This window comes from Pseudorasbora parva, chromosome 10 (genome assembly GCF_024679245.1).
Source record: "Pseudorasbora parva isolate DD20220531a chromosome 10, ASM2467924v1, whole genome shotgun sequence".
NCBI lineage: Eukaryota > Metazoa > Chordata > Actinopteri > Cypriniformes > Gobionidae > Pseudorasbora > Pseudorasbora parva.
In genome coordinates, this window is record NC_090181.1 from 34,743,019 (window position 1) to 34,755,849 (window position 12,831).

The following is a 12,831-nucleotide window of genomic DNA, read 5'->3' on the forward strand; positions in this document are numbered from 1 at the left end:
TTTTACGTGTTTTTTCATATAAATGTCTATAACTCCAAAACAAAATGAAATATTTTCACCAAACTTGACACACATATGTATGGGCTCACTACGAGGACACATAAAAAAATTGGTGGGATTGTGCCTCTTGGTGGCGCTATAATAAAACAAAACATGAAATTCCCATTGACTTCAATGCAGTATTACGGTTTAAAATGCTAATGCTATAATTTAAGAATGCACTAGTGTATCGTTACAAAACTCGGTATGTGTCTTCCGCTCTATGTCCCGAAGATATTCAAAAAGTTTCGGGGCAGCGCCACCTTGTGGTCAAAAGTTGTAATAAAATGAACAAAAATGCTAATAACTTTTGATTAAATTAGCCTATTGTAATGAGACTGGTCATAATACATTCATTGGCTCATGCCGAGAAGATAGATACCAATTTTGCCATATTTTGCAAACATATCTGTGCTCCGTCTTGTTATTTGTTAAAAATCTACTTTTTCAAACTCATCCTAGACCGTTTGTCCGATTTTCACCAAAATTGATCCGTATCGTCTTCAGACCATGCTGACAAATACTTATGGATTTCGGATTGATAGACAAAACAGTTTTCATATACCACTGCAACAGAGTTGAGCCATGATGCAAAAATGACTCTTGAGGCTGTATCTCTGCAATGCTTTGACATATTGACACCAAACTTTGCATGTGTCATTGTCATCTCAATCTGACTAAACCACATCAGTTTCGTAACAGTGACACCTATTGGTCGAAAGTGATAAACCATTAAACCATTATTATTGACTGTATTTAAAATTTTACTGCTATTTTGCCTAAAATCAACTTAATAGGTCCTTAATGGCTCATTGTTGCAGTTGGCTTGAGACTTCCAGCCATGCTGGCATGTCTTGTCTTCTTCTTTGCGCTTGGCCCCGATAATGGCTGCTTGCAGCTATATTTATTATTCTGCTTCTTCTTCTTCTTCTTCTTCTTCTTCTTCTTCCGCCATAGGAGTCTCTGGCAGCCCATAGAACCGTATGGTAAAAAGTTGTGAAATTTGGCACACTCATAGAGGCCAGTCTGAGCTGTCACTATAGCAAATTTGGTGCCTCTAACTCAATCCCTCTAGCGCCACCACCTGTCCAAAGTTTCACTCATATTTATGCTTATAACTTTTGACCCCTAAGGGCTAGAAACAAAATTCTTTTTTCATCGGATTCCTTGGCTCAAGCCGATTCGATTTCACCCTATGATGTCATTTTCCGGTATGCAAATTTTCCCGCCATTTTGAATTTTCTGAAAAACCTACTTTTTCGAACTCCTCCTAGGCCGTTGCTCCGATTTTCACGAAAATTGAAACAGATCATCTTCAGAGCATGTTGACAAAAAGTTATGGAATTCAAGTTGATTCGTCCAATCGTTTTCAATAAACGCACAAACAAATTTTACGTGGAGGTTGCAAAAACACACTAAAGGCTATATCTCCGCAACGCTTTATCGTATTCAAACCAACCTTGGTACATGTCATCACAAGCATGACTTGAAGCAACATGCAGCGTTTCGGCGCAGCGCCACCTACCTGTCCGGAGATACGAAAAATGCCTATTTTGGCTTATAACTTCTGAACCGTTTATCCAAAAATCATAAAATTGGTCTCATTAGATTCAGGGCGTCATGCCGAGTCGACTGATATCCAATTTTACCATGTCGGCCATTTTGGATGTCGGCCATTTTGAATTATGTGCAAAAATGCTGTATTTTATGAACGCATGAACAGATTGTTATGAAACTTGGTATGGGTCATCACCACGATGCCCTGAAGTAGCCTGAGAAGTTTCGAAACAGCGCCACCTAGTGGAGAATTTTTTTTTTCAAACGCTTATAACTTTGGGTGTGGTTGACATATTTTGATGGGAGTGTGTTTTTTGGTCTCCTGAATCCTTGCCGACTCCAACGATACCAGACTTGCCAGGTTTCGGCATATGGTTTGCGCAGAGTTGTAATTTAGTGCTTAAAAAACATTTGCTGATATCTTCGAAACCGCTAGTCCGATCGAGACGAAACCAGCCTCAGAAGTTCGGAAACATAGGTCGATAGCTATACGCTAATGCCCAAATCTCAAAATATTGATAGTAAGGGGTAGTAAAATCCAATCAAAGTCAGGTGTCAGTCCTTTTTTACGTGTTTTTTCATATAAATGTCTATAACTCCAAAACAAAATGAGATATTTTCACCAAACTTGACACACATATGTATGGGCTCACTACGAGGACACATAAAAAAATTGGTGGGATTGTGCCTCTTGGTGGCGCTATAATAAAACAAAACATGAAATTCCCATTGACTTCAATGCAGTATTACGGTTTAAAATGCTAATGCTATAATTTACGAATGCATTAGCGTATCGTTACAAAACTCGGTATGTGTCTTCCGCTCCATGTCCCGAAGATACTCAAAAAGTTTCGGGGTAGCGCCACCTTGTGGTCAAAAGTTGTAATAAAATGTACAAAAATGCTAATAACTTTTGATTAAATTAGCCTATTGTAATGAGACTGGTCATAATACATTCATTGGCTCATGCCGAGAAGATAGATACCAATTTTGCCATATTTTGCAAACATATCTGTGCTCCATCTTGTTATTTGTTAAAAATCTACTTTTTCAAACTCATCCTAGACCGTTTGTCCGATTTTCACCAAAATTGATCCGTATCGTCTTCAGACCATGCTGACAAATACTTATGGATTTCGGATTGATAGACAAAACAGTTTTCATATACCACTGCAACAGAGTTGAGCCATGATGCAAAAATTACTCTTGAGGCTGTATCTCTGCAATGCTTTGACATATTGACACCAAACTTTGCATGTGTCATTGTCATCTCAATCTGACTAAACCACATCAGTTTCGTAACAGTGACACCTATTGGTCGAAAGTGATAAACCATTAAACCATTATTATTGACTGTATTTAAAATTTGACTGCTATTTTGCCTAAAATCAACTTAATAGGTCCTTAATGGCTCATTGTTGCAGTTGGCTTGAGACTTCCAGCCATGCTGGCATGTCTTGTCTTCTTCTTTGCGCTTGGCCCCGATAATGGCTGCTTGTTATTATTCTGCTTCTTCCGCCATAGGAGTCTCTGGCAGCCCATAGAACCGTATGGTAAAAAGTTGTGAAATTTGGCACACTCATAGAGGCCAGTCTGAGCTGTCACTATAGCAAATTTGGTGCCTCTAACTCAATCCCTCTAGCGCCACCACCTGTCCAAAGTTTCACTCATATTTACGCTTATAACTTTTGACCCCTAAGGGCTAGAAACAAAATTCTTTTTTCATCGGATTCCTTGGCTCAAGCCGATTCGATTTCACCCTATGATGTCATTTTCCGGTATGCAAATTTTCCCGCCATTTTGAATTTTCTGAAAAACCTACTTTTTCGAACTCCTCCTAGGCCGTTGCTCCGATTTTCACGAAAATTGAAACAGATCATCTTCAGAGCATGTTGACAAAAAGTTATGGAATTCAAGTTGATTCGTCCAATCGTTTTCAATAAACGCACAAACAAATTTTACGTGGAGGTTGCAAAAACACACTAAAGGCTATATCTCCGCAACGCTTTATCGTATTCAAACCAACCTTGGTACATGTCATCACAAGCATGACTTGAAGCAACATGCAGCGTTTCGGCGCAGCGCCACCTACCTGTCCGGAGATACGAAAAATGCCTATTTTGGCTTATAACTTCTGAACCGTTTATCCAAAAATCATAAAATTGGTCTCATTAGATTCAGGGCGTCATGCCGAGTCGACTGATATCCAATTTTACCATGTCGGCCATTTTGGATGTCGGCCATTTTGAATTATGTGCAAAAATGCTGTATTTTATGAACGCATGAACAGATTGTTATGAAACTTGGTATGGGTCATCACCACGATGCCCTGAAGTAGCCTGAGAAGTTTCGAAACAGCGCCACCTAGTGGAGAATTTTTTTTTTCAAACGCTTATAACTTTGGGTGTGGTTGACATATTTTGATGGGAGTGTGTTTTTTGGTCTCCTGAATCCTTGCCGACTCCAACGATACCAGACTTGCCAGGTTTCGGCATATGGTTTGCGCAGAGTTGTAATTTAGTGCTTAAAAAACATTTGCTGATATCTTCGAAACCGCTAGTCCGATCGAGACGAAACCAGCCTCAGAAGTTCGGAAACATAGGTCGATGGCTATACGCTAATGCCCAAATCTCAAAATATTGATAGTAAGGGGTAGTAAAATCCAATCAAAGTCAGGTGTCAGTCCTTTTTTACGTGTTTTTTCATATAAATGTCTATAACTCCAAAACAAAATGAGATATTTTCACCAAACTTGACACACATATGTATGGGCTCACTACGAGGACACATAAAAAAATTGGTGGGATTGTGCCTCTTGGTGGCGCTATAATAAAACAAAACATGAAATTCCCATTGACTTCAATGCAGTATTATGGTTTAAAATGCTAATGCTATAATTTACGAATGCATTAGCGTATCGTTACAAAACTCGGTATGTGTCTTCCGCTCCATGTCCTGAAGATACTCAAAAAGTTTCGGGGTAGCGCCACCTTGTGGTCAAAAGTTGTAATAAAATGTACAGAAATGCGAATAACTTTTGATTAAATTAACCCATTGTAATGAAACTGGTCATAATACAGTCAATGGCTCATGCCGAGAACATGGATACCAATTGTGCCATATTTTGCAAACCTATCTGTCCTCCATCTTGTTATTTGTTAAAAATCTACTTTTTCAAACTCATCCTAGACCGTTTGTCCGATTTTCACCAAAATTGATCCGTATCGTCTTCAGACCATGCTGACAAATACTTATGGATTTCGGATTGATAGACAAAACAGTTTTCATATACCACTGCAACAGAGTTGAGCCATGATGCAAAAATGACTCTTGAGGCTGTATCTCTGCAATGCTTTGACATATTGACACCAAACTTTGCATGTGTCATTGTCATCTCAATCTGACTAAACCACATCAGTTTCGTAACAGTGACACCTATTGGTCGAAAGTGATAAACCATTAAACCATTATTATTGACTGTATTTAAAATTTGACTGCTATTTTGCCTAAAATCAACTTAATAGGTCCTTAATGGCTCATTGTTGCAGTTGGCTTGAGACTTCCAGCCATGCTGGCATGTCTTGTCTTCTTCTTTGCGCTTGGCCCCGATAATGGCTGCTTGCAGCTATATTTAGGGGCCAAGCACCGAAGGTGCGGAGGCACCTATTGAAATCGTTAGTGTTCCTATTATTATTATTCTGCTTCTTCTTCTTCTTCTTCTTCCGCCATAGGAGTCTCTGGCAGCCCATAGAACCGTATGGTAAAAAGTTGTGAAATTTGGCACACTCATAGAGGCCAGTCTGAGCTGTCACTATAGCAAATTTGGTGCCTCTAACTCAATCCCTCTAGCGCCACCACCTGTCCAAAGTTTCACTCATATTTATGCTTATAACTTTTGACCCCTAAGGGCTAGAAACAAAATTCTTTTTTCATCGGATTCCTTGGCTCAAGCCGATTCGATTTCACCCTATGATGTCATTTTCCGGTATGCAAATTTTCCCGCCATTTTGAATTTTCTGAAAAACCTACTTTTTCGAACTCCTCCTAGGCCGTTGCTCCGATTTTCACGAAAATTGAAACAGATCATCTTCAGAGCATTTTGACAAAAAGTTATGGAATTCAAGTTGATTCGTCCAATCGTTTTCAATAAACGCACAAACAAATTTTACGTGGAGGTTGCAAAAACACACTAAAGGCTATATCTCCGCAACGCTTTATCGTATTCAAACCAACCTTGGTACATGTCATCACAAGCATGACTTGAAGCAACATGCAGCGTTTCGGCGCAGCGCCACCTACCTGTCCGGAGATACGAAAAATGCCTATTTTGGCTTATAACTTCTGAACCGTTTATCCAAAAATCATAAAATTGGTCTCATTAGATTCAGGGCGTCATGCCGAGTCGACTGATATCCAATTTTACCATGTCGGCCATTTTGGATGTCGGCCATTTTGAATTATGTGCAAAAATGCTGTATTTTATGAACGCATGAACAGATTGTTATGAAACTTGGTATGGGTCATCACCACGATGCCCTGAAGTAGCCTGAGAAGTTTCGAAACAGCGCCACCTAGTGGAGAATTTTTTTTTTCAAACGCTTATAACTTTGGGTGTGGTTGACATATTTTGATGGGAGTGTGTTTTTTGGTCTCCTGAATCCTTGCCGACTCCAACGATACCAGACTTGCCAGGTTTCGGCATATGGTTTGCGCAGAGTTGTAATTTAGTGCTTAAAAAACATTTGCTGATATCTTCGAAACCGCTAGTCCGATCGAGACGAAACCAGCCTCAGAAGTTCGGAAACATAGGTCGATAGCTATACGCTAATGCCCAAATCTCAAAATATTGATAGTAAGGGGTAGTAAAATCCAATCAAAGTCAGGTGTCAGTCATTTTTTACGTGTTTTTTCATATAAATGTCTATAACTCCAAAACAAAATGAAATATTTTCACCAAACTTGACACACATATGTATGGGCTCACTACGAGGACACATAAAAAAATTGGTGGGATTGTGCCTCTTGGTGGCGCTATAATAAAACAAAACATGAAATTCCCATTGACTTCAATGCAGTATTACGGTTTAAAATGCTAATGCTATAATTTAAGAATGCACTAGTGTATCGTTACAAAACTCGGTATGTGTCTTCCGCTCTATGTCCCGAAGATATTCAAAAAGTTTCGGGGCAGCGCCACCTTGTGGTCAAAAGTTGTAATAAAATGTACAAAAATGCTAATAACTTTTGATTAAATTAGCCTATTGTAATGAGACTGGTCATAATACATTCATTGGCTCATGCCGAGAAGATAGATACCAATTTTGCCATATTTTGCAAACATATCTGTGCTCCATCTTGTTATTTGTTAAAAATCTACTTTTTCAAACTCATCCTAGACCGTTTGTCCGATTTTCACCAAAATTGATCCGTATCGTCTTCAGACCATGCTGACAAATACTTATGGATTTCGGATTGATAGACAAAACAGTTTTCATATACCACTGCAACAGAGTTGAGCCATGATGCAAAAATGACTCTTGAGGCTGTATCTCTGCAATGCTTTGACATATTGACACCAAACTTTGCATGTGTCATTGTCATCTCAATCTGACTAAACCACATCAGTTTCGTAACAGTGACACCTATTGGTCGAAAGTGATAAACCATTAAACCATTATTATTGACTGTATTTAAAATTTGACTGCTATTTTGCCTAAAATCAACTTAATAGGTCCTTAATGGCTCATTGTTGCAGTTGGCTTGAGACTTCCAGCCATGCTGGCATGTCTTGTCTTCTTCTTTGCGCTTGGCCCCGATAATGGCTGCTTGCAGCTATATTTAGGGGCCAAGCACCGAAGGTGCGGAGGCACCTATTGAAATCGTTAGTGTTCCTATTATTAGGGGCCAAGCACCGAAGGTGCGGAGGCACCTATTGAAATCGTTAGTGTTCCTATTATTATTATTCTGCTTCTTCTTCTTCTTCTTCTTTTTCTTCCGCCATAGGAGTCTCTGGCAGCCCATAGAACCGTATGGTAAAAAGTTGTGAAATTTGGCACACTCATAGAGGCCAGTCTGAGCTGTCACTATAGCAAATTTGGTGCCTCTAACTCAATCCCTCTAGCGCCACCACCTGTCCAAAGTTTCACTCATATTTATGCTTATAACTTTTGACCCCTAAGGGCTAGAAACAAAATTCTTTTTTCATCGGATTCCTTGGCTCAAGCCGATTCGATTTCACCCTATGATGTCATTTTCCGGTATGCAAATTTTCCCGCCATTTTGAATTTTCTGAAAAACCTACTTTTTCGAACTCCTCCTAGGCCGTTGCTCCGATTTTCACGAAAATTGAAACAGATCATCTTCAGAGCATGTTGACAAAAAGTTATGGAATTCAAGTTGATTCGTCCAATCGTTTTCAATAAACGCACAAACAAATTTTACGTGGAGGTTGCAAAAACACACTAAAGGCTATATCTCCACAACGCTTTATCGTATTCAAACCAAACTTGGTACATGTCATCACAAGCATGACCTGAAGCAACATGCAGCGTTTCGGCGCAGCGCCACCTACTGGTCCGGAGATACGAAAAATGCATATTTTGGCTTATAACTTCTGAACCGTTTATCCAAAAATCATAAAATTGGTCTCATTAGATTCAGGGCGTCATGCCGAGTCGACTGATATCCAATTTTACCATGTCGGCCATTTTGGATGTCGGCCATTTTGAATTATGTGCAAAAATGCTGTATTTTATGAACGCATGAACGGATTGTTACGAAACTTGGTATGGGTCATCACCACGATGCCCTGAAGTAGCCTGAGAAGTTTCGAAACAGCGCCACCTAGTGGAGAATTTTTTTTTTCAAACGCTTATAACTTTGGGTGTGGTTGACATATTTTGATGGGAGTGTGTTTTTTGGTCTCCTGAATCCTTGCCGACTCCAACGATACCAGACTTGCCAGGTTTCGGCATATGGTTTGCGCAGAGTTGTAATTTAGTGCTTAAAAAACATTTGCTGATATCTTCGAAACCGCTAGTCCGATCGAGACGAAACCAGCCTCAGAAGTTCGGAAACATAGGTCGATAGCTATACGCTAATGCCCAAATCTCAAAATATTGATAGTAAGGGGTAGTAAAATCCAATCAAAGTCAGGTGTCAGTCCTTTTTTACGTGTTTTTTCATATAAATGTCTATAACTCCAAAACAAAATGAGATATTTTCACCAAACTTGACACACATATGTATGGGCTCACTATGAGGACACATAAAAAAATTGGTGGGATTGTGCCTCTTGGTGGCGCTATAATAAAACAAAACATGAAATTCCCATTGACTTCAATGCAGTATTATGGTTTAAAATGCTAATGCTATAATTAGGGGCCAAGCACCGAAGGTGCGGAGGCACCTATTGAAATCGTTAGTGTTCCTATTATTATTATTCTGCTTCTTCTTCTTCTTCTTCTTCTTCCGCCATAGGAGTCTCTGGCAGCCCATAGAACCGTATGGTAAAAAGTTGTGAAATTTGGCACACTCATAGAGGCCAGTCTGAGCTGTCACTATAGCAAATTTGGTGCCTCTAACTCAATCCCTCTAGCGCCACCACCTGTCCAAAGTTTCACTCATATTTATGCTTATAACTTTTGACCCCTAAGGGCTAGAAACAAAATTCTTTTTTCATCGGATTCCTTGGCTCAAGCCGATTCGATTTCACCCTATGATGTCATTTTCCGGTATGCAAATTTTCCCGCCATTTTGAATTTTCTGAAAAACCTACTTTTTCGAACTCCTCCTAGGCCGTTGCTCCGATTTTCACGAAAATTGAAACAGATCATCTTCAGAGCATGTTGACAAAAAGTTATGGAATTCAAGTTGATTCGTCCAATCGTTTTCAATAAACGCACAAACAAATTTTACGTGGAGGTTGCAAAAACACACTAAAGGCTATATCTCCGCAACGCTTTATCGTATTCAAACCAACCTTGGTACATGTCATCACAAGCATGACTTGAAGCAACATGCAGCGTTTCGGCGCAGCGCCACCTACCTGTCCGGAGATACGAAAAATGCCTATTTTGGCTTATAACTTCTGAACCGTTTATCCAAAAATCATAAAATTGGTCTCATTAGATTCAGGGCGTCATGCCGAGTCGACTGATATCCAATTTTACCATGTCGGCCATTTTGGATGTCGGCCATTTTGAATTATGTGCAAAAATGCTGTATTTTATGAACGCATGAACAGATTGTTATGAAACTTGGTATGGGTCATCACCACGATGCCCTGAAGTAGCCTGAGAAGTTTCGAAACAGCGCCACCTAGTGGAGAATTTTTTTTTTCAAACGCTTATAACTTTGGGTGTGGTTGACATATTTTGATGGGAGTGTGTTTTTTGGTCTCCTGAATCCTTGCCGACTCCAACGATACCAGACTTGCCAGGTTTCGGCATATGGTTTGCGCAGAGTTGTAATTTAGTGCTTAAAAAACATTTGCTGATATCTTCGAAACCGCTAGTCCGATCGAGACGAAACCAGCCTCAGAAGTTCGGAAACATAGGTCGATAGCTATACGCTAATGCCCAAATCTCAAAATATTGATAGTAAGGGGTAGTAAAATCCAATCAAAGTCAGGTGTCAGTCCTTTTTTACGTGTTTTTTCATATAAATGTCTATAACTCCAAAACAAAATGAGATATTTTCACCAAACTTGACACACATATGTATGGGCTCACTATGAGGACACATAAAAAAATTGGTGGGATTGTGCCTCTTGGTGGCGCTATGATAAAACAAAACATGAAATTCCCATTGACTTCAATGCAGTATTATGGTTTAAAATGCTAATGCTATAATTTAAGAATGCATTAGCGTATCGTTACAAAACTCGGTATGTGTCTTCCGCTCCATGTCCTGAAGATACTCAAAAAGTTTCGGGGTAGCGCCACCTTGTGGTCAAAAGTTGTAATAAAATGTACAGAAATGCTAATAACTTTTGATTAAATTAACCCATTGTAATGAAACTGGTCATAATACAGTCAATGGCTCATGCCGAGAACATGGATACCAATTGTGCCATATTTTGCAAACCTATCTGTCCTCCGTCTTGTTATTTGTTAAAAACCTACTTTTTCAAACTCATCCTAGACCGTTTGTCCGATTTTCACCAAAATTGATCCGTATCGTCTTCAGACCATGCTGACAAATAGTTATGGATTTCGGATTGATAGACAAAACAGTTTTCATATACCACTGCAACAGAGTTGAGCCATGATGCAAAAATTACTCTTGAGGCTGTATCTCTGCAATGCTTTGACATATTGACACCAAACTTTGCATGTGTCATTGTCATCTCAATCTGACTAAACCACATCAGTTTCGTAACAGTGACACCTATTGGTCGAAAGTGATAAACCATTAAACCATTATTATTGACTGTATTTAAAATTTGACTGCTATTTTGCCTAAAATCAACTTAATAGGTCCTTAATGGCTCATTGTTGCAGTTGGCTTGAGACTTCCAGCCATGCTGGCATGTCTTGTCTTCTTCTTTGCGCTTGGCCCCGATAATGGCTGCTTGCAGCTATATTTATTATTCTGCTTCTTCTTCTTCTTCTTCTTCTTCTTCCGCCATAGGAGTCTCTGGCAGCCCATAGAACCGTATGGTAAAAAGTTGTGAAATTTGGCACACTCATAGAGGCCAGTCTGAGCTGTCACTATAGCAAATTTGGTGCCTCTAACTCAATCCCTCTAGCGCCACCACCTGTCCAAAGTTTCACTCATATTTATGCTTATAACTTTTGACCCCTAAGGGCTAGAAACAAAATTCTTTTTTCATCGGATTCCTTGGCTCAAGCCGATTCGATTTCACCCTATGATGTCATTTTACGGTATGCAAATTTTCCCGCCATTTTGAATTTTCTGAAAAACCTACTTTTTCGAACTCCTCCTAGGCCGTTGCTCCGATTTTCACGAAAATTGAAACAGATCATCTTCAGAGCATGTTGACAAAAAGTTATGGAATTCAAGTTGATTCGTCCAATCGTTTTCAATAAACGCACAAACAAATTTTACGTGGAGGTTGCAAAAACACACTAAAGGCTATATCTCCGCAACGCTTTATCGTATTCAAACCAACCTTGGTACATGTCATCACAAGCATGACTTGAAGCAACATGCAGCGTTTCGGCGCAGCGCCACCTACCTGTCCGGAGATACGAAAAATGCCTATTTTGGCTTATAACTTCTGAACCGTTTATCCAAAAATCATAAAATTGGTCTCATTAGATTCAGGGCGTCATGCCGAGTCGACTGATATCCAATTTTACCATGTCGGCCATTTTGGATGTCGGCCATTTTGAATTATGTGCAAAAATGCTGTATTTTATGAACGCATGAACAGATTGTTATGAAACTTGGTATGGGTCATCACCACGATGCCCTGAAGTAGCCTGAGAAGTTTCGAAACAGCGCCACCTAGTGGAGAATTTTTTTTTTCAAACGCTTATAACTTTGGGTGTGGTTGACATATTTTGATGGGAGTGTGTTTTTTGGTCTCCTGAATCCTTGCCGACTCCAACGATACCAGACTTGCCAGGTTTCGGCATATGGTTTGCGCAGAGTTGTAATTTAGTGCTTAAAAAATATTTGCTGATATCTTCGAAACCGCTAGTCCGATCGAGACGAAACCAGCCTCAGAAGTTCGGAAACATAGGTCGATAGCTATACGCTAATGCCCAAATCTCAAAATATTGATAGTAAGGGGTAGTAAAATCCAATCAAAGTCAGGTGTCAGTCCTTTTTTACGTGTTTTTTCATATAAATGTCTATAACTCCAAAACAAAATGAGATATTTTCACCAAACTTGACACACATATGTATGGGCTCACTATGAGGACACATAAAAAAATTGGTGGGATTGTGCCTCTTGGTGGCGCTATAATAAAACAAAACATGAAATTCCCATTGACTTCAATGCAGTATTATGGTTTAAAATGCTAATGCTATAATTTAAGAATGCATTAGCGTATCGTTACAAAACTCGGTATGTGTCTTCCGCTCCATGTCCTGAAGATACTCAAAAAGTTTCGGGGTAGCGCCACCTTGTGGTCAAAAGTTGTAATAAAATGTACAGAAATGCGAATAACTTTTGATTAAATTAACCCATTGTAATGAAACTGGTCATAATACAGTCAATGGCTCATGCCGAGAACATGGATACCAATTGTGCCATATTTT